The sequence below is a fragment of the Manis javanica genome, chromosome 7 (assembly GCF_040802235.1).
Source record: "Manis javanica isolate MJ-LG chromosome 7, MJ_LKY, whole genome shotgun sequence".
NCBI lineage: Eukaryota > Metazoa > Chordata > Mammalia > Pholidota > Manidae > Manis > Manis javanica.
Window position 1 is genome coordinate 44429480 of NC_133162.1, and position 23367 is coordinate 44452846.

At 43.8% G+C, this 23367-nt stretch overlaps 1 protein-coding gene across 1 annotated transcript in view; it reads right to left on the reverse strand.

The window, feature by feature from the left end:
* The window catches only part of LOC140850399 (cadherin-23-like), a 298275-nt gene extending 276225 nt beyond the window's left edge, over positions 1-22050 (reverse strand). The window contains exon 1 of the mRNA XM_073240888.1: positions 21653-22050. The gene's annotated coding sequence lies outside the window, so the exon portion shown is untranslated. The remainder of the gene's footprint in view (positions 1-21652) is intronic.
* Positions 22051-23367: the final 1317 nt, after the last annotated feature.

A 23367-nucleotide genomic window follows, 5' to 3' on the forward strand; every position in this document is an offset into this window, starting at 1 on the left:
AAAAAAATGACAAAATTCCAACTGGCTCTTTATACCTGGGTGGCCCTCCAATGCCATTTTCTTATGGGTTGGGGACTTTTCATGAGGAAACTGTCTCTGCACATCCATCTTAAAGGGCCTAGGAACTGCCTCCAGTGACTTTTTCATGCCAGCCCCACTGGGAAGGGTACACTATTGGGCTGAGGATGACAGGGAGCAGGGGTAGGGCAAAGACTAAGGGGGATGCCTCCTCATTCCCCTTCAGGGACACTTCATTCTCCAGAGTGTCCATTCCAGAAGCACAAGCAGTCTTGGGACTGGTCAGCTAAGAAGAAATTGTGTACATTCTGATACTGCAGGGGAAAGAGAAGGGAGTGACAGAGGGAGGAGTGTGCACACTTGTCTGTGGGTCAGCAGGAGAGGATGGGTGGTGGATTTCATGCTGGGAACATAGAAGAACACTGGAGGAACATTAACTAAGAACACTAACATTCAGTTCCAGCAAGTAATACTATGGAATCCCTAACAAATATCTTCCCAGAGTAGTTTTTACTTATTTCATAGTATATTAACAACAAAGACAAAAAAGATTATGGAGATGATGGTGGGGTTTATCATTGGTGAGCACATACTAGCTGGTAAGCACTGTGTTTATTATTTAGTTATCACAACCATCTGATATTATTATTATCATACCCATTTCACAGATGAGGAGACTGAGACTGAGAGAATTCATGAGCCCAAGGTTACTCAGCCAGTAAACAGTGACTGGGATTTAAATCCCAAATGAGTACTGCTTCCAACTACAATGCACACAGTGGTAGCAGACCAATGAGCTCGATGAGACCAGAAAATCTGGACCAAAAAATCTGCTTGAAGGCACTGAAATGCTGTCAGAGCAGGCAGAAACTGAGAGGCAAAGATCCAGAGAGAGGATGCTCCCAAAGGTAAGCCCGACCTTCTAGTAGCCTCTTTTCACTCAGGACTTCGGCAAGGAATTTGTGGGGAAGTCAGCAGAATTTTGGCCATCTGGTGAGCCTAGGGAGATAACAATTGGAATTTGGGGCCAACGAGCAGCCAGAACTTGAGGATCCAAGATCCCAGACAGAAAGGAGGCATAAAGAAGTGAATTCAGCACTCAGCATCAGCTTTCCCCTCAAGATACTTGCAATTTTTTAAGCGGTGGAGAGAAGAAGCTTAAAAACAAGCAAAAAGCAGGTGAACAGTAGAGTGGAGTTTTTAGCTTACTCGTGTTATTGAGGAGACAAAAATGGAATATAGGACCAACAAAAAGGTGTGGCTATGGCTAAGATGCAGGGTCTCAATTAATAGACCCATTGACAGTTGCTCCAGGGGTGTTGATGACTCAAGGGTAAATCAAACATTACAAAGACTGAGCCTTGAGTTAGCTCAGTCCCTGACTGGATTAAGATGACTGGCTAAAGTGAATCCTCCCTGAAAAGAAGTAGCAGCATACAGAACCTCTACAATTTTTCATGCAAAATGACTGAAATTTGAAAAAAACTACCAACCATACCATAAACAAAGATAAGAGAGAAAACAGGATATAAATAAATCATAGGTAACCCAGATATTGGAGTTATCAAATATGGGCTTAAAAATGATAGTGATTACCGGGTTAAAAAAAAATGATAGTGATTAATATGATCAAGAAAATAATAGATGATATAAATTTACCAGGGAATTAGAATTCCCAAAATAAATAAAAGTACATTCTAAAAGTGAACAATATAATAACAAAAATTAAAATCCTAATAAATGGATTTGACAGTGAATTAGATACAGCCAAAGAGAAGACAAGTGAACTGAAAACAGGCCAGAAGAAAATAAGAGAATGAAGCACAGAGAGAAAAAATACAGATAAAAACTGATTTTTAAAAATGGCTTACAAAATGATTGGGATATAGTAAAAATGTCTAGTATTTTAAGTGCCAAAGAAGGAAGAGAGAGAATAGAACAGAAGCAATAGTGGACATGATATTGGCCAAAAATATTCTGAAACTAATTAAAAATATCAAGTCATGGATCAGATAAATGATGTGAATACAAAGTAAGATAAATCAAGGTAAAACTGTTGAAAACCAAAGGCCAAAAAAAAAGTTGAAAGCAGTCAGAGGGAGAAGAAACTTTAGCTCCAAAGGTGCTAATAAAACTTACACTTGACTTGTCAAAAGAAATTATGGAAGCCAGAAAATCGTAAATGGAATGACATCTCTAAAGTGTGACAAGAAAATTCTATACTCAATAAAAATATCCTTCAAAAGTGAAGGTGTAATAAGTACATTTCCAGATGAACAAAAACAGAAAATTCAACAACATATTCACACTAAGAGCAAGGAGCTTCAGGCAATGGGAAAACTATTTCAAAGGAAAATATGAAATACAGTGAAGAATAAGAAACATCAGAAACATTAAATATGTAAGCAAATTAATATTGACTAAAAAGAAAAACAATAATAGTGGCTTGTGGAATATAAAATATATGTATAATTAAAACTTATAACAACACTAACACAAAAGATAGAAAGGGGGTAAATGGAGTTAAAATATTCTAAAGTCCTAGCACTATTGAGAGCTAGTAAAAATTTGACTCCACACAATTGGGAGCCAAGATGGCAGTGTGAGTAGAGCAGCGGAAATCTCCTTCCAAAACCACATATATCTTTGAAAATACAACAAAGACAACTCTTCCTAAAAGTGAGACCAGAAGACACAGGACAACAGCCAGACTACATCCACACCTGCAATAACCCAACGCCTCGCAAAAGGGGGTGTCAGATGATCAGCTTTGGAAGTACATTTTTCTGATAATATTTCTTTCTCTTAAAAAAAAAAGCAGTTCCTGTGTGGTGGTCTCCAATAGTTTCTTCACAATGGAATAAAGGTCATATCAAAGTGTGGCCAAAGGGTTAGTTTGTGTTTATACAGAGGATCAAAGCCTAATTTGGCTACCCAGAAAATGAATTAAGATACGATAAGAAGAACTTCCAACATCAACATCCTCTGGAAGAGTCATTCCAGAAGATGATCATCAAAAAATTTCAACAAAGATCCTGTCGCTGTTGCAGTTGTAGCTGCATTCATCCCACTGGTTCCTGGACTTGCCATTGGAATGAAGAAGGAGATATCTAAGCTGGCCTGTGCATACAGTAAAACAACAAATTTGACTGGATCTATACTGTTGGAACTCAACCAAGAATTAGGAGAAGTGCAAGTTGCAGCGCTCCAAAATCGTGTGACTATAGACTATCTACTGTTAAAAGAACATATGGGATGTGAACAGTTCCCAGGAATGTGTTGTTTTAATTTCTCTGATTCTTCTCAAACTATTCAAATTCAGTTAGACAATATCCATCATATTATTGATAAGTTTTCACAAATGCCTAGGGTACCTAGCTGGTTTTCTTGGTTTCACTGGATATGGCTGGTAATTGTAGGTCTGCTTTTGTTATGTATCTGTATTCCTATTCTGTTAATGTGTGTATGCAATTTAATTAGTAGTTTGTTAAAACCTATACATGCTTATGTTACTCTACAAGAAGTTATGTCAAAGAAATAATCAATCATCCCATGTCTTCTTCCGTCTGCTACTTCTATAGCTTTTCTTCTTCCTTCCTAATTACAACCCTTTAGTAGAATTCGTGCCTCATATCAAAAATTACCAAGTATCATAATTCTTCCAAGCGGTAAAGATACCTCAAGACAAATGCTGGGCATAGAAGCCACAGGGCATAAATCTGCAAAGAAGTATAAAGCTAACCTTTTCAAAGAATATTGTTTCTCTCTCACTTACCAACTTTACAATTCCCTGTATGGCCCCGGAAGATGGCTGGTTAGCCAGAGACGGGTAAGATTCCTCAAGGGAGGAACAACCTAAGACAGTGGCAGGGGGACCATCAGGTGAGAAACTGGGGATCAACAGAGGTGAGGCTTAGAACCTCACCGCCCCTGTTTTGAGAGAAATCTTCTGCATCCGTGGATGTTTTGTTGCCCTTGTCTAGCTTGGATTAATACTTAGTCTATAGGCACAGACCTGATCATCTACATTTGCCCTCTTACAGCACTAAGTTATGTTTTCTACCTTTATCTTGCATCTACCTACCACTTCAGCATTTTATTTAAAAAAATAAATAAGGGAGAAATGTGGGATTCACATATAAATCAAGTATAAAAATCAAATGAATAATCGTATCTGACTTGATTGTTTATAGTTCATGATGCATGATCGAAACTGAAAGTTTCTGTGATGACTGCCCTTGCACTGTTCACCATGTAAGAACTTATTCACTATGTAAGACCTTGTTCACCATGTAAGAACTTGTTCGTTATGCTTCAGAAGATTGGAGACTGTTGAGAATTAGGCTTGGGGTTGATTAATGATTGAGCATTGAGTCCCCTATACAGAATTTTATTGTTGTTAACAACCATTTGATCAATAAATATGAGGGATGCCCTCTCAAAAAAAAAATCTGACTCCAATAAATTAAGGATGCAGGTTATCATCTATAAAGTAGCTACTACAAGAGTAAAGAACTATATAAACAAGCTACCAGCAAGGAAAACTGAATTTTAAAAAAATACAAGGAATACAAAAGAAGGCAATAAAGTAGTACAAGGCAGCAAACAGAAAATATTAAGATAGTAGCCATAACCTAAATAAATCAGTAAGTACATTAAGTATAAATGAAATAAATATGCAAATTAAAAGATGAAAATAATTAGACTGGATTTTAAAATGCAACTGTATGTTTACAAATGATATACCTTAAATATAAGGATACATAAACACTTAAAGCAAAGGGATGAAGAAGTTATGCTATAAAATCTAATTTTTAAAAAGCTGCAATATATATTCCAATAGCAAGCAAGTTACACTTTAAGGAAAAAGCTACTAGAGATACCAGAGATAAATATACAATATTTCACAGACAGACCTTTCAACATGATCAAAGGATAAATCCACCAAGAAAGCAGCTGAAGATAAGAAAAGCAGGAAGATAAAATAACTTAAAATTTTTACCTACCTGATAACACAGCTTCAAAAAATACAAAGTAAAAATTGACAAAACTAGAAAGAGAAATAGACAGATACATAATCATAACGAATGAGTTCAACACACCTTTCTCAAAAACTTATAGGAAAAAACAAAAAACAAATCAGTAAGAATACCAGCATCTGAACAACATGACTTACATATATGACCTCATGAACAAAACTGAACATTGCATACAACAGAATAAACATTCTTACGAGGCAATGAAAAATTTACCTAAATCCACCGTGCTGGGTCATAAAGTAGCTTTCAAAATATTTCAAAGAAATGAAATTATTCAAAGTATGTTCTCTGTTCACAGCAGCTTAAGATCAAAAACAACCATAGGGAAAAAAAAAAACTAAGGAAATGCCCAAATGTTTGGAAATGAAGCAATGCACTTTTAAAAAATCCATAAATCAAAGGAGAAACCTACAATCTAAATTAGAAAATATTTTAACCATACAATAATGAAAATAAGACATCAAAATTTGTGACATACAAATTTTGTGCTTAGAGGAAAATGTATAGCCTTAAATTCAGATTTTAGAAAAAAAACCTAAAACAATGATCTATATATCTTTCTCAAAAAATGTTTAAGTAAATTAAACCCAAAGAAAGTACAAGGAAATGAAAAAATTTCTAGTAAGAACAGAAATTAGTGGAACAAAAAAATAGACAAAAATCAGTAAAACTAAAAGTTGATAATTTGAAAAGACTAAAAAATTGATGAATCTAGTGATCAGCAAGAAAATGGAGAAAATGAGAGAAGACATATATTGCCAAGGTCATGAATAAAAAAAAGTACCACTGCAGATTCTACATACAGTATAAAGTGGACAATTAAGGTGATATGAATATCTTTGTCAATTCACTTAAAAATTTATATGAAATGGAAAAAACTCCTTAAAAAATACAACTAACCAAAACTGACACACAAAAGCATAGAGATGTAAAGAGTTCTCTTTCTACTAGAGAAATTGAAACTGTAATTTTTTTAAAAAACCCTTCCCACTAAGAAATCTAAATCAAATAGCTCTTCTATTGAATTTTTCTGAACATTTAAGGGAAAAAATAATACAAGTCTTATTCAAACACCCGAAGAAAAACAAAAAGAAATAACAGTTTCCAATTAACATTACGAAGCCAGAATAACTTGATGACACTACCTGACATGGATATCACAAGAAAAGAAAATAACAGGTTTATCTCATTCATGAACACAGATGAGAAAAATTTTAGAATATTAATAAGTCATATATAACATGCAAAATATAGTCAAAAGGTGTTGTAGCTATTCCAGTAGCAGCCATAGGATTATTAAAGAATACATCATGATAAAGTTGGATTTATACCAGGAATATAAGGTTAATGTTTGAAAATCAGTGTAATTAACCACATTAACAGAAGAAAAATTACATGATCATTTCAATAGATGAAAAAAATGCATTTGATAAAATTTACACCAATTTATGAAAAAAAAAGAAATAAAAGAGGCCATAAGAAAACCCCCTAACTAACATCATACTTGAGTAGTACAAACTAAAACTTCCTTAAGATCTGGGACAAAACAAGGATGCTTGCTGTTACCACTTCCATTCAACACAGCATTGAAAAATCTAGTCAGAGTAATTAGGCAAGAAATTTCTAATTCCTAATTGGAAAGGAAGAAGTAAAATTATCTCTCCTCACAAATGACATCATCTTATGTAGAAAACTCTAAAGATTCCATTAAAAAAGTATTAGAGCTAATAAATTCATCAAAGTTGCAAGAAACACACCAAAACAGTAAGTTGCATTTTCTATATACTAGTAATGAATAATCTGAAGAGAACATGTAAAAAATTCCATTTATAATAACATTGAAAAGAATGAAATACTTAGAAATAAATTTAACCAAGGAGGCAAATTACTTGTACACTGAAAACTACAAAACACTGCTGAAAGAAATGAAAGAAGACATAACTAAGTGGAAAGCCATCCCATGCTCATGGATTGGAAGACTTATTAATGTTAAGATACTATACTCATTATATATATTAATGTTAAGATACAATACTACCCAAAGCAATCTACGGATTTAATGCAATTCCTATTAAAATCCCAATGGCATTTTTCACAGAAATAAAAAACCCATCTGAAAACTTATATGAAATCTCAAAGGACCCCAAATAATCAAACCAATCTTGAAAAAGAACAAAGTTGGAAGACTCACACTTCTTGATATCAAAACTTGCTACAAAGCTACAGTAATCAAAACAGGGTAGTACTGACAACAAACTCAGGAATATAAACCAATGGCATTGACTAAAGAACCCAGAAATAAACCACTGCATGTATGATTAATGTTTTTTTGACAAGGGTGCCAAAGTCCTTCAGTGAGGAGAGGACAGCCTTTCCAACAAATGGTGCTGGGAAACGGAATACCTACATGCAAAAATATCAAGTGGGAATCTTAACTTATACATATACAAAGATTAGGTAAAAATGGATCAAAGGCCTAGATGTAATAACTAAAGCTATAAAATTCTCAGGGAAAAACCTTTGTGACATTGATTTGGCAATGATTTCTTGGCTATGACACTGAGAGCAAAGACAACAATAATACAAAACATACACTGGACTTCATCAGAATCAAAAACTTTTGCGCTTCAAAGGACAACTTCAATAGAGTGAAAAAGCAACCAATGGAATGGGAGAAAATATTTGTAAGTCATTTATATGATAAGAGATTAATATCCAGAAAATATGACAAAAATTGGCAAAGAACTTGAATAGATATTTCTCCATAGAAGATACACAAATGGCCAATAAGCTCCTGAAAAAATACCCAACATCACTAGCCATTGGGGAAATGCAAATCAAAACCATACTACTTAATACCTATTAGGATAGTTATTATCAAAAAGTAATAATAACAATAACAAAAAATAACAAGCGTTGGCAAAGATGTGGAGAAATTGTAATTTTTGTGCATTGCTAGTGGGAATACATAATTGAGCAGCTGCCATAGAAAATGGTATGGCAGTTATTCAAAGAATTAAATATAGAATTACCATATATCCAGGGATTCCACTCTTGATATACTCAAAAGAAGTGAGAGCAGTGACTCAAATAGATACTTGTACACTAATGTTCATAGCAGCATTATTCACAATAGCTAAAAGGTGGAAACAATCTGAAATGTCCATCAACAGATGAATAGCTAACCAAAGCATAGTATATACAAACAACTGAATATTATTCAGCCTTAAAAAGAATAAAATTGATACATACTACAACACTGATGAACCTTGACAAATTACAGTAAGTGAAATATGCCAAACACAAAAGAACAAAAATTATATGATTGCAATTATACAAGATACCCAGAACAGGCAAATTCAGAGACAGAAAACAGAATAGAGGTTACCAGGGGCTAGGGGGAGAGGGAATAGAGAGTTATTGTTTAAAGGGTACATGTTTGGAAATGGATAGTGATAATGGAGGCACAACATTTTAACATACTTGATACCACTGAACTGTATATTTAAAAATGATTAAAAACACAAATTTTATGTTAAGAATATTTTACTACAACTTAAAAAAAGGAATAGAAGAAAATTTCCCTAATTTGATAAAAGATATCTACAAAAAAACTACAGCAAACATCATACTTAATGGTGAAAATTTGAAAACTATCTCAACTGCAGAATCAAAATAATGATGCCCACTATTACCACTTCTATTAAAATATATGCCAGAACTCCTAGCCATTGCAATAAGGCAAGAAAAAAAGATATAAGTATTAGAAAGGAAGATATAAAAGTGTTATTTATAGAAAACATGATTGTGTATGTTAAAAAACTTTTAAATTCTAAAAATCAGAATTAATAAGTAAATTTAATTACTTTTTAATTAATAAGAAAATTTAACAAAGGTTGTTGCATATAGGCTAACATTTTAAAAGTCAACTGTACTTCTGTATGCCAGAAAGAAATAATTTCAAATTTAAAAAACTTTAAATATTATTTATAATAGTATAAAAAATATAAAACACAATCTAATAAAAGAAATCAATAGAAAATCAATAATAAAAGATGTGTAAGACCTCTACACAGACAACTAAAAAGCATTCTTGAAAGAAATTTATTAGGACCTTTGTGAGTGGAGGAGTACATCTTGTTAATGGATCAGAAAACCCAATATTGTAAAGATGTCAGTTTTCCTCAAATTGACCTACATATTTTTGAAGCAGTCACAATCAAATCTCAATTGGGTTTTTGTGGAATTCCAAAAGCCAATTCTAAAATTGATATGGAAATGCAAAGAGCCAAAAATAAACAAAAGTGTTGAAGAAGAACCAAGCTGGAGGATTTACACTACTAAATATCAAGACTACATGGAAAGCTCTTGTAATTACACTGTAGAGCTTGTATTGGTACAAGGACACATAGAGTGAAATTGCAAATATATGGGTGTCTTACAAAAGACATAATAAACGTGCATAACAGCCTTTTCCATAATGGCCAAAAACTGCAAACAACCTAACTGTCCATCAACAAACAGAATGGGTAAAATGTGGTATACGCACACAATGAAATGTATACAGTGATGAGAATGCAAGAATGTAACTATGCCTAATAGGATGAATCTCACAAATAAGTTGACTGGAAGAAAATATCATAAAGAGAACATACTGTGTGATTCAATTTATATAAAATTCAAAATAGACAAAATGAATATATGATATCAGAAGTCAGAATAGGAGTTGCCTCTGGGGACTAATGATAGGGAGATGGCTTCTGATAATTAATTTTTTCTTAGTTTGCATAGCAGTTACACAGGAGTGGTCACTTTGTGATAATTCAAGCTGTACACGTATGATGTGTACACTTTTCTGTGTTATACTTCAATTAAAACATTGACTAAAAAGTCCCTATTGGATTGGCACCATCAATGCAACTAACCATTGTAGTGCCCTCTCTCTCTTCCTGCCCTTCTACCATAAAAGCACAGTACCCATGGGCACAGAGAGAAGTCACAGCCTCTGGGAAACAGGGCCTCTTCCACCATGAAGACTTCCAAGATTTCCCATCCACACATACACCTCCTTTGAACATATGTAGCCTTTCTCATAGGTATGATGGCTACTCCAAGCATCCCCAGGCAGTCTGCAAGACTGTGAGCCTCCAGAACACAGGAGCTGAGAATAACAGTAGCATAATAATAACTAATAGCAGAGAATAACATTAGCATGACAATAAATAATAGTGGCATTTGTCGAGCATTTACTATATGGCAGGTACTTTTTCTAAGCATTTTACATGTAATAGCTCATTTAATCTTCCCAATAACCTTTGGAGATAGATACTGTTTATTATCCTGATTTTCCAGATGAGAAAACTGAAGAATAGAATGATTAATTAATAATCGGCTAAGGCACACAGCTAGTAACTGAAAGAGCTAGAATTTGAACTGGTATAGTCTGGCTTACATGTATAAACACTCCCCTTGTTTAGGCAATGGCTCCACAGATGAGGCCTGGAGCCCCAGCTATACCCACCTTGACCAAGCACAAATGAAGAGGTGCTCCCCATATCTTTCAGGCAGGCAAACGCGACTGCGTGTCTGTGGACAGGGGTGAGGTGTGTATGGAGGTGTATAACCTCTTGAAGGCCCCCTTCTAACACTAGGGAGCAGCAAGCCTGGGGCAGCAGGTTGAGGCCACAGTGTGGGTTTGGGGAGAAGTCTTTTACCAATCTTGGGGAGGATGGCCTGGGACAGCATTCAGGACAGAGGAGGAGGTAGAGGCTAGGGCTCTCTGTTTCCCAGCCCCAGGTCTGAGGTCTGGAAACAGCTCCTGTAAGGTAAAGCCAGCCTCCATTGGGAATGAATTCTAGCATCACATACCCTCCATTCCTCACCCAACATGACACATCACAAAACCAGTGGTCTGGACAATCACATAACCCTGGGTTTGCCTTTAAGCTCACCTCCCTTTGCTCTGTGCTAAGAGGCCCTAATCTCTGCCCAGAGATTTTCTTTGCTTTCCTGGGTGGTATGATGGGTGCAGAGGCTCCCTTGTGCCAGGTCTGGACAGTTGTAGCAGGGCCCCAGTGACAAATACTTAAAATGACACCCCCACCCCACCATCATTAAAAGAGAAAGTCAGGGTTACCCGCCCCCACTTACATCAAACGATGCTCCCTTGCTGGAAGCTAAAGCCTTGGGAGACAAAACAGTCCTACCCAGGGGCCTGCATTGTCCATAGGGGCCTGCATTGTCCATGGTGGCCTGAAGTAGCCCAGGAGAGGGGGCCACCCTGGCAATGGCAACACAGCACATCCATGCAAGAGACTGTGCCAGGCCTGACGCCCAGTTCAGTAAGCAGACCCAGAAGTCAGGCCTGAGGGCGGCCCATGAGCGAAGGCCCACCCCTACGCTCAGCCACTGCTGAGGAGCACCAGGTGCACTGACTGCACCACACCTGTGTTGGAGTGTGCAAATGTGCGTGCTCGTGCCCAGACGCATGTGCACACACAGTGAGGCCATCAGGGTCAAAGCCAGAAGGAGAGGCAGCTGCTAGTAGGAAGCACTGCAGAGAGGTGAGAAAAAAATGAGAGAAGCTGTGTCTACACCAGGCCTTCTGGCCTTCCCCTCTGCCCTCGCCTGACACCCAGGCCCTCCACAGCAGCTCCAGAGGAAGCTGTGAAACACGCAGGTGCAACGAGGTCACCTACTTAACAGCCTCCCTCCCGCTGTATTATTCATGGGCTCCCTTCTTCCAGCCTGAGCTCCAGTTTCCAAGAGCCCTCAGGCCCGGCCTGGCAGGTCTAGCCTGTGGAAATCCCCACTCTTTATACCCATGCCCTTCCCGTCCATTGCTAGCATGCAGCTGGCCCTGCGCTAACCAAGACCCCAGCTTTCACACAGCACTTTAGGGTCAGTGGGGAAGAGCAAAGAAGGAAAACCTTGGCTGAATCAGGCACAAGATGCTGACATTTCCAAAGGAAGCTCCAGGGCTGACCCAGTGCTCTCGTCTCTCCTTCCCTCTCTCTCTCCCTTTCTTTCCCCCTCCCTCCCTCTCCCTCTCTCTCTCTCCCTTTCTTTCCCCCTCCCTCCCTCTCCCTCTCTCTCTCTCCCTCTCTTTCACACACACAATATGGTACTCTCAATGAGTGTGCAAGCTCACAGAAACTAAGGGCCATGGCTCATCTCTCTCTCACTTCAGTGTGCCTTACACCGTGTCCTGCAAATAGTACATGTGTAATAAATATTTGTTGACTTGTAAACTGTCCCCCAAAAATGGGTGTAAAATTGACAGAGTGGGCATAAGTCATCAAGCCATTCAAAGACATTGCTGTTGGGTTTAGAGATTTTCATGTTATTTTTTAAATAGCTATCTGCATATATCTTATAAATCCTGCATAGTTCAAGCCATTCATACATAGTGATAACTAATAAATATTTGTTCATTGCAATTCCTAAATATCATAATTCATTCTGCCAGGCACTTTCATATATCTCAGGAGAGTCTCCCTACTCCCTGAATCAAGTGGATTAGCCAAAAGGACTTTCCCCCTACTTCACAGATGAGAAAACTGTGGCTCAGAGAATGAAAGCACTTGAGTCAGCACAGGACTATTCCTGAAGTCTCGGCCCACCTGCCGGGATGTCTTCCTTCATGCGTCACACATACTTCCCTGCCTCAGGGTTACCATGCACACACCAGCACGAGAAAACTACCAGATGAATCCATGGTTCTCCAGGACGTTACTCAGGCCAGGACTCAGAATGCAGGCCAAGGTCAGTTCAGGACAAACCCTCAGCCAGAAATACTGAGGGAAGCTCACTAGTCAGCCTGACCCATGGTGGGGAGGTGGGGTGGGGCATGCGCCATACAGGGCTGGGATTAAATTGCAGGAGTCATTGCATTCGATCCTCTGGTTTTATAGGTAGGAAAAGCTGGGGTCTAGCTTGGGTCTCCAGGTTCAGGCAAGTGTGGAGACCACTGAAGTACATGGCCTTCCCAGATGGGGGTTTCCTGGCAGAGTAGATGACCTGTGGCTTCTGAGTTTGGGAGATACCTCCTCATTCTGTCCCATGGACACTTCCTTCACTACCCAGCCTCACTCTCTGAAATGCCCGGGTGATGCAGGCACCCGAATGTCCAGCTCCAGCTGAGGGTCAGTCACAGGTAAAGTTCAGACAGTGCTAAACACACCTGACAGCCTGGGCTGAATGTCCAGCCCTGTCCCTACCTCTGTGCAGACCCGAGTTGGGTCACTTGTTGTTTCTGGACTTAGTTTCCATCTGAAGACTTTGGCCTTCTCTAAGGGCAGCATAAGGTAAAGAACAGTTAAGACTCTGGAGTCAGACTGCCTTGGCTCAAATTCGAACCCACCACCTGCCAGCTATGTGACTTTGGGTAACTGCATAACCTCTCTGTGCCTCAGATTTCTCATCTGTAAAATACAAGTAACAGCAGTCCCTATCTTACAGGGTTGTTGGCAGACCAAGTGAGGAATTTTGTGTGAAACTGTAGTCCCAGGGTCTGGCACACAGTAAATGCTTACTAAATGTTTCTCATTAGTATCAGTCCCGACACCATGATAGCGGTCATACACAAACTGGTCATCCAGCTTGTTGAAGGGTTTTCCCTACAATATATGTTCCACAAGGGCAGGAGCCACTGACGCACCCCAAGGGCCTAGACCAGTGCCCAGCCCACAGTAAGGACTCAATAAATATTTGATAAATGAGAATAGCCTCACAATGTTTTTAAATATTGGAAATAGTTGCTAACATTTAAAATGAGAAAATTTTAGATTTTTAAAAATCTGGATTTCTAGGCAATTTTGAAAAGTCGAAGAGTCCAGCCATTCATGTCCCGCATGCCTACTTAACAACCACAGGCAAGAATGGTAGCTGTGGCGCCCCTTTCATGGGGCGAGCATGCACAGTTTGCCACAGGGCCTGCCCGGCCAGCCTCAAGCTCTTCCATCAGCTGCCTGGATGTTGCAGGCACCTGAATGTTCACCCTGGCTAAGGCAATCACAGGTGAAGTCCAGAGGGCAGAGCAACTTTGCACTTACCCGGCCCCGGGGCATTCTGCCACAGGATCTTCTCCCCAGCCTACGATCCCCTCCCAGTTCTCCTCCCACCCCAAGTGCAGGAGGGGAGACTGGCCTCCAGGTCTGCTAAACAAGATCCCTGGGCATCCAAGCGCCCCTCTTCCCCACTACTTTGCACAGGGCAGGCCCTCTCCCTCACAGGACACCACCCCAAACACTCCATGCTGCCACAGTTCCTCAGCTTTCCAGGCCAACTTCCTTCTTGCTTGGAAAACTCCCAAGTATAAAAAGCAATGGGGAAACTTAATCCTTATCTTTCTCAAGGAATGTGTACAGAGAAGATGGGAAAACCCCCACACACCCCAGAGATAAAGCGCTTTTCTAAAATATTGTTATCTATTCTACTTGGTCTTCTATGGAGAAGGGACACCACATCCCATGCTCATGCTCAGGCCTGGCACCTGGAGTGCTGTGGGGTACCAGGACTGGGGTGAGGAGGGGTGCCGCCTGTGGACACATGGCCCCTTCCCCCTACCACTGCCCTCCACAGCCCTGCTAGGGCCCAGGTCCATGAGTATGGACCACATCTTCCCATCCTCTAAGAGGCCTGCCCAACCACCCTGCTTTCCACCTTCAGCATTCCAATTACCCCTTCTGTTTTCTCTGTAGCACCCATGACCATCTGTAATTGCCTTGAGTATATTTATCATCTATCTCTCTTGGTCCTATACAGTAGCCACCAGCCACATGTGGTCATTGGACACTTGAAATATGCTGAGTCCAAATGATAGGATATGCTCTAAATGCATATTCTAAAGACTTGGACTAAAAAAGAATGTAAATACCTCATTAATAATTTGTTATATTGATTATATGTTAAAATAATAGTTTGGATATACTGGGTTAAATTATCACAAATTATCTCACTTATTTCTCTTAACTTTTTTAAAGCAGCTCCTAGAAAATTTAAAACTATGCATGTGACTCACATTTGTGGCTTTCATTATATTTCTATTGGACAGCACTACTATAGTCTCTCAGGAGGAATCCCCCCAACTAAATAGAGCCTGGTACACAGGTAATGCTCAGTATTGGTTAACTGGATGGCTGAATGAAAGGCCTCCCTGACAGATGGACATGGGACCCTAAAAAATAAACGGATGGATTTGGAAAGACCCCCTGCCCCACTGCCCAGTATGTGCTCTTTCCAATAGCAGTCCACCCATGCAGCTCCATTTAAGTCAAAGCCTCAGGCTTCCATATTAGAAGGGGCAAAGAGAGGCCTACTTAGAGTTCTGCTACCACTGGTTCCCTGGAGATATTGGCTTTCCTGGCCTCAGGAGAAAAGGTCAAGATCAGCTTCCTCCCAGGCCATGGGCAGATCAGAGCAGGAGAAAGGATGCAGAGGAGAATGAAGCCCTGGGTAAGCCTGTAGCAGGATGACAAAGAACAGAGGAGAAGCTAGGCAGAGCTGAAGGGAGCCCCTTGGTGAGACACAGCCCACCCCGACCCAAGCCCTAGGGAGGCCAGGAAAAGCCAGCATTCCTTGGGGAGGATTAGTGTTAGAAACCAGCCATGGTCCCAGCCTCCCCTTTTGTTTTCTCTCCCTTCCTTCCCTCTCTCTCTCCTCTACTTCCCTCCCTCCCTTGCTTTCACTGGCTCCCAAATTACAGCCTTCCTTCAGAAATAGACACAATCAAGGTGGTGTTCGGGGCTCTTGTCGCAAATGGCATCTCAGGCCGTCTCCAAATGGAACATGGCCTTTGAAGAGGAAGGCTGTGCGACTAACAGCCTGCCTTGAGGAAGATGCATCCTTAGGAAGGCAAAGGCCGGAAGAGACTCCCTCCCTCGTAAGCTGATCAGACTGCAGGAGGCTCTGAGTGACCATGGTTGCAGAGCAAGGCCCTGAGCTGCTGGGGTCCAGAAGAAGAGGGCCTGCCTGGCCTCCTCGATACCCCCAAATCTGGGCCTTGAGGAGAGGGTTCTACCCTTGATTGGCCACCACCCAGGCTCACCTCAACCAGAGAGAAGGCCTAGAACAAGCCCACTCCCTGATTCTGGGCCTCAGTTTCCCTGCCTATAACATGATGTGCCTAGCTCATCTCTAAGGCACCCTTCCAGCCCTTAGAGTAGAGGTTATACACTCAAAAAACTAAAGGGGCCAGATGTAGTGCAAATGAGTAAGGCAGGGTTAAATGTGAGACAACAGGGAATGGTGGGGACTGTGAAGAATTAAAGGCTATAATAAGCTCAGCTAAATCTAAAGGAGGCTGTTGGAAAATCTCTCATGTGTGACAGAAGTCAGAGTGAAGTAGTAGTTACTTTTGACTTTGGAGTGGATAATACTGCCTGGGAGGGGGCATGAGGAAGCCTATTCATGCACTGGGAAGGCATCTGACCCAGGTGGTGGTTACATAAGTGAAAGTTCACCACTTCATTGAAGAGCTGTTGACCTTATTGTTTGTACATAACCTTCAACCAAAGAATCTTTAAAATACAAATAAAGGAGAGGGGTGCCTGCAGCTCAGTCCCAACCAAAAACAGCCAGTTGGAAACATGGACCCAATGTTGCCAGTTCTAACCAGAGATGCCAGAAATCTGGATTTTTATATGAAAATGCTGTTTTTTAAATGTTGTTAGTAACTAATTCAAAATAGGCACACACACAAACATTCTCAGGCAGAAATTCAATTTATGAATTTACAGAGTGTGGAGCTCTCAAAATAAGGGTAGGTTTCACCTTTTTGATAGAATACAATGTGTCTAACACATGACAGAATCAAAAAAGACAATACTGAAAGCTACTACATTCTGGGTGTGCACTGTGTGCCAGGCACTGCACAAAGGCTTCCTATACGGTTTTCTTATTAATGCTGAAAGCAAGCCTACAATGGAACTGAAAATCATTCCCACCTAACAGATGGGAACTAAGGCCCGGGCAAGGATACAAGCCACACCAAGGCTGCAGAGCTCAAGAGTAGAAGTGCTAGTGTTCAGTCCCAGCTCTGTGGGCCTCCAAGCTGCCTTACAAAAATCATGAAAGGAACAGGTTAGTGATCAAAATAAGAAACAACCCTTCTGTGGGTTTTAGACGATGCAAAGGAAATGTAAAAAATAGGAATGCTAAATCTGAGCCTGCTGTGTCACCCTTGGTGACACAGCCTGAGGCCCCTGAAGCTGAGAGTGGTGTCTGATGTTCCCATTCCCCTTGGCAATACACTGAGCCAGGCGGACTTTCACTGCCAAGGTAAGACAGAGCCCCAGAAGCTCGAATGCCAAGACCTAAATATACCAAACGGCAAGGAGCAGCAGCAGCCTGTCCCACTGCCATGGCTGATGCAGATTAAATTTCACAGTGAAAGACTAGAAAGCTGTGTCCATGTGGCTACTTCTTAAATATGCCAAGTTTCTCACTGACACCCTTCGAGTCCATAAAGCTGGTAAGAATATGCATTTTCTGCCCTCTGAGAATATAAAACTATTTTCATATTGAACCAAAATAAATATGGCCCATAAATGCTCTACTTTTTCTGAATTGGCTCTTCTGTACAAATGATCACTCACCACTGCTGTAGGTATTCAGATCAAAATACAGAAATTTCCAGCACTCCAGAAGTACCACTTGTGCCCTAATCATTAATACCACAGGGTAAGTCTTATTCTGACTTCTGTCACATAGATAGATGGGTTATGCCTACAGTTGCCTCTTTCATATGGGACCTGTACTCTCCAGTTTTCCATAGACCCCACCACTCCCTATTGTCTTACATTTGGCCCTTCTTTACTCTTTTGCCTGCCTTCCAGCTTCTCTAGGCATGTGAGTTTGAGATCTCTACTCCAAGAGCATTTGCCTGGAGCCCAGAATATGGCAAGATGGGCATCAGCCACCTAGTCTTAAAATTAACCAACAAGAATAGTTAAACAGGTTATAAGCACATCAAATACACAGTGTGTTAATGATCAGTTAACAATGGGACTAGAGAAGGCAGTGGAACAATCACCTGGCAACAGCCCATTCCGTCAATAAGCAGTTATAGAGTACCAGTTCCCCCATTGTGTGGGCCTTGAGGATATGAGGAGGAATAGGGTACAGCCCGTGCTGCTGGAGCTCACCGTACAGACCCCTGCAGACGAGTAAAAAGTACCATGGAAGGACAGAGAGAGAGGGAGAAAGGCATAGGCTGGAGAGGCAACCACCCCACCTCATCCACCCCAAGAGTCATTGAAGACTTCCCAGAGTTGGTGACCCTGAGCAGCATCAGCCACATATGTGCACAAGGCTGGGGCACAGAAAAACCCATTCCGAACCCCGCTTCTTTTCTGCTGAAGGCAAAAATACTCCCATCCTGAAATAACCCACCCAGCAGGGTCCAACTTATGAATGACCTTGCTCACCCATTAACTGTAGAAACAGAATTTCCCCAGTGCCAAGAAAAATCAAGCCTCAAAATAAAGAATGGATTTAAAAAGAAAAGCACTGTAATTTGAAACCAATGAGTTCAAAGGCAATTTAGTTTTTAAAAACATCTTTACACTTTAGAACACCGAGTTTTTTAAAACCTGGGGGTTCAAGAAAATAGTAAGGCTTTTATTAATCTAGTTGTTTTTTAACTCATTGATGAAGGTATTTTTCACATTAGTGTCACTGTTCGCCAGGCCCGTGACCATGCTAATCTCTGTCCTCCTATTGCTCTCCTTCACCACTCGGCACCACGGTGAAGCTGCCCCCTCTTCCTGGCAAAGAGGCCAGCTTAGGGGAAAGACAGTCTTCTTTTGGCAGGGCTGGGGACCATAAGTTATGACATGACTTTTCACCTGTGATACCATTGGCCTCCCCAGGCCTCTGATTCAAATTCCTCTTAGGTCCTATTCTCAGGTCAGCCTTGATGGCTTCAGGGTTACCGTTATTCCTCCAGATGACCAAGGGAGTAACTTGCTAGCACGTCTTGGCATCATCTTCATGTCTTGGAACTAGAGGCCTCACATGGCCACATGGTTGCAGAAGTAGGATGTCCAGCTTGGGCTGAGAGGTAAGAGTGGTGCTTGGTCAGTACCCTCTGTGGGCCATCCCAAATTAGCAATTATGAAGCTCCCTCTGCCTAAGTCCTGTGGCTGCTGAGAGATGTGATCAATTCCACCCATTTGGAAGGGACAGATAAAGTAGGATTGCTCAATTCCTTCTCCTTGAGGGACAGAATCTACCCAGGCCCAGGACTCCTACAAGCAGAGCAGCATATTCAGCTTCTGGAAACCTTGCCTTTCTGCTTACTTCCTACAAGCCCATGTGCAGCACACACAGCAATGTTTTAAATGCATAGAAAGCTGAGGTGCTACTTGAATTTGTCTATATGTCCCCAAAACATAGACCCCTCCTGATATTAGGAGACCATCCCTAGGGGCCAGCAGTGGACTGTTAACCCAACCCTAGCATAATTGTCCAGGAAAAGAACTTCCAGTCTCATTCTCAAACCTATATTCTTATTCACTATTTGACAGTCTTTCTGTACCAAGAGGCTAAGAAATTATCTTTCCCATAGGAGATACTGTGGACCAGGGCTTCTCAAACTTTACTGAGCAAACAAATTACGCAAGGATCTTATCAAACATTCTAATTCAAGAGGTCTGGGGTAGGGTACAAGGGTGTGCCTTTCTAACACGCTCCCTGGCAGGTTGATGCTGCATGTCCACAGGCCACACTCAGAGTAGCAAAGCTTCCCTAACCATTCACCTACCAGAAGTATGTACATTTTAAATTAGAACTTCAGAAAGGTACCATTTAAAATATTAAGCTCAAAGAATTTCATCCCAAATGGTAAAATTGCAGGTTGGGTTGGGGAGCTATCGGAAAGCAACCAAGACTGCCTGCTAACTAAAACCTCAAATCAAGCTCTTTGGTAAGCAGCTGTGAGAAGCCCAGCTATCTGGGGGTCAGGAAGCCCAAGACAGACCTGTGTATGGGGGTCCAGCCCAGATAAGGCCGGGATGCCAGCTCTGGCCTCCCACCCCTTCACATCTCTCCTCCACCACCCAGAGCAGAGCCTCCCAGTTCACACCAGTCACTTCCGTAGTGTCACCTTTCCAGCCCACGGGGTACTCTGCTTTCCCACCTGCTCTAGCCCTGGGGAAACAGTGCTAAGCATTCCTATTAGCCCAGCTAAGGGGCTTTCTCCCAGCCCCTCCTGGGCAGAGTGACATCTGATCCTCCACCCACCTGGGTGCTGACCGCAGTGCGCCTACCCCTGCACCATGAACCAAACATTAACTCCAAGCTAGCTCTCCCCACCGTGGATGACTCATCAGCACCTCGCACCTGGCCCCAGCCAGGCTCCTCAAGCCCACCCCTACCCATGCAGCCTAATTCTTCCCTTTGCAAGAGTCTGACTCCACCCACCCACCCCCACACACTCTCCTCATGTGCCTCTTCAGCTTATTTCAAAGCCCAAATTGGGTTGGGGGCGCTTGGTAAGCGGCTGAAAGGCAAGGGTCAATCAATGCCTGCTGTGGTTGGAGAGGGCAAACTGCATGCAACAGGACAGCGCTGCTTTCTGAACTGGGGAGGTGTGTTGTTACTCAAAAAAGCCTAACCCACTTCCCTCCCCACCCGCCGCCCCGCCAGTAGATCGCTGACGGCATCGGGCCTGGCGGCTGGGGTCGCAGTGGGGCGGCGGCCGGCGGTGAGGGCACCGGATCTCCGCTCACGGCATAAAGGCAGTGGCTCCAGGTGCCCGCTCCAGGAAAGCAAGGCACCGAGTGTCCGCCAACTGGTGCCCCCACCACCTTGGAACGCGCGGGCTCTGCACACGTCCCCGGCTGACCTGCAGAGGAGACAAGGGGCCGCGCTCCCGAGCGCAGGCCCCTAGGGACGGCCAGCACTGCCCGTGGCGGGCCTGCCAGAGGACGGGGGACGCAAAGCGCGAGCAGCACAAGGCTCCCTGCTCCGCGAGGGGCGCGTCTTCCCATAGCCAGACCGGCTTGGGGGGGGTTACAGAATCCTCTGGGGTCTCTCTCGCGCGCGGTCATTGAGAGGTGATAAGCGTAGGGGACAGCTACGTGACTTTAGGTCCCTCCATCGCCATAGCCCACTCAGCAGTGGTGGTGCGCCCCACCCCATTCCACTGTCCAAATGGGGACCGAAAGCGCAGAAAGGGACAGGGTTGGATGGATCTCAACGCCTCTTTACCCCCGCGAAATTCTCCCCACCCCAGACCCAGACCCTGAGGCGCGCAGAGCAAATAGCCTAAATGTCCGCGGGTCCAGGAACCAGGGTGAGGAGTGGAGTGCCTGTCCTCCTAAGGCCAAAGCGGAGGGAATTCGAGTTCCCGGGAATCAAAGTTGCCGCGCGTCCTGCTACGAGCTCCCAGCGGGGCTCAGGACCCGGGCCAGGGACCCGGGATGGACGGATGTCCCGGGCGCCTGCCGCGAGCGATGGCCGCGCAGCGAACAAGTGGTTCGGCGACGGCAGTCGCGACCCCACGGTTTCAACTTTCCTGCCGCGTGGCGGGGGAACGGCACGGAGAAGGCGAGGGAAGCGGGGAGGGAAGGGCGGTGCGCGGCTCTCGGTACCGTGTGCGTGTGCAGAGAGGCGCCTCGCCTCGGGCTCTGCTCTCCGCCGGATCAGCCCCCACGGGCCTCCTGCCTGGGTGCTGGCCACCGCCGAGTCTCACCGCTGGCACGAAGGCTCATCCGCGGCGCGCCGGCCGCTCAAGAGTTCCCTTGGGCTGTAAGCTCGCTACTGGCCGCTTGCCGGCTGCAACTTCAGGCGCGCCGCGGGCTCGGACGAAGAGCTTCCCAAACGTCCCGAGACTCTGCACCCCCGCTCTCCATGCCCGGGACCAGGCCGCCCCGTCCGCCCGGCTCAGCGTCCGGCGGCCGTCGGAAGCTTCTTCTCGCTGAGCATCGCGCCAGCAGCCCGCGCCCCTTTCTCCCGAGCAGCCGCCGCTGCCGCTCAAGTCCGCGATCAACTTTCCTTCGCTTCCTCCGCCCCGCTCGGCCCCCGCCACCCAGACCCCGCCTCCTCCCGCTCCCTCCCTCACCTCCTGCCGCTCCCAACCCCCGCCCTCCCGGCCGCGCCGCACCGCTCACCCCCTCCGAGATGGGCTACCAGGATCCCTGCGCCCCCCACCCCGTCCTCGCTCGGACCCCCGGGAGCGGCGCGGGACCAGCCAGGCGCTCAGGGCATGAATATTTCAGTGCTGGCGAAGCAGCCCTCTGCCGATGTCATGGCACCGGCTGCTGTGGCAACTCGACGAATCCCTCAAAGGGGCAAGGAGGAGGCCCGCGGAAGCGGCCCCAGGTGCGCGCTGGGGCTGTGCCCCGTAGGGCCTCCCGCCGTCCCGGAGAGGGGCACGCAGAAGGGTGGGGGCCCGGACGGCTCCTACCCGCCCCGCGCCTCCCGCCGAACCGCGAAACGCTCCCGGGAAGCCGGAGCTAGCGAGCGGGCGCACGGCCTAGGTGAGCCTGCGCCATCTGTTGGCTTTAAGCGCCCCCTCTCTGCTCCCGGAGTCGCTGAGCTCCCAGCCGCCCCGGTCCCTCTAGTATTAGGGGCCGCTTGGCAGTGCTTAGCTCAACGAGCCACCTTTGCCCACCCCACGCGTGCGCTCCCACCTGCGCCCTCTTCCTCAGTGGAATGCCCCCAAGTGCTTACAAATGCGGGACCCCGGATTGGAAGAGACCTGCCTGTCTCCCGAGCAGCCTCACCCATGCAGGAGACCCTTTTGCAGCACCCCTGAGTAATGGTCTCCCAGTTTCTTTTTGCACACCTACAGGGATGTAGACTATACGACTTTTCCAGACAGCTGCATTCAGGAAGAGTCTGTTTGATTCAGGAGCCCAGTAATTGAAAAGGGTCATTACCTGACCTTGATCTTTAGTTCCTCAGGCTAAACATTCTGAATTCTTTCAACTGTTTCTCACAGGAAGGGATTCCTGGACTTGTCACTGCTGTAGTCAGCCTATTGACAATAACTGCCGGGAGCCAGGCTCTGGGCTGAGACTCCTCACCCACCCGCCCCCACCCCACCCCCCTCACCTCCAACTCTATTCTATCCTCCTTGCAGCCTTTCTGGTAGGTGCTGTCATCATCCTGGTTTAACAGTAAGCAAACAGGCTTTAGGGAGGTGAATGGCTTGCAGTGTGGTGGAGTCAAGTGTTGAACCCAAAATCTGCCTGACTCCAAAGCTCCAGTTTTTTTTGCCATTTATTCATTCATTCATTCATTCATAGTTGCTACTATGTGCTAGCTAATTGAAATCCATCCTGTCACCCATTTTTGTAAATAA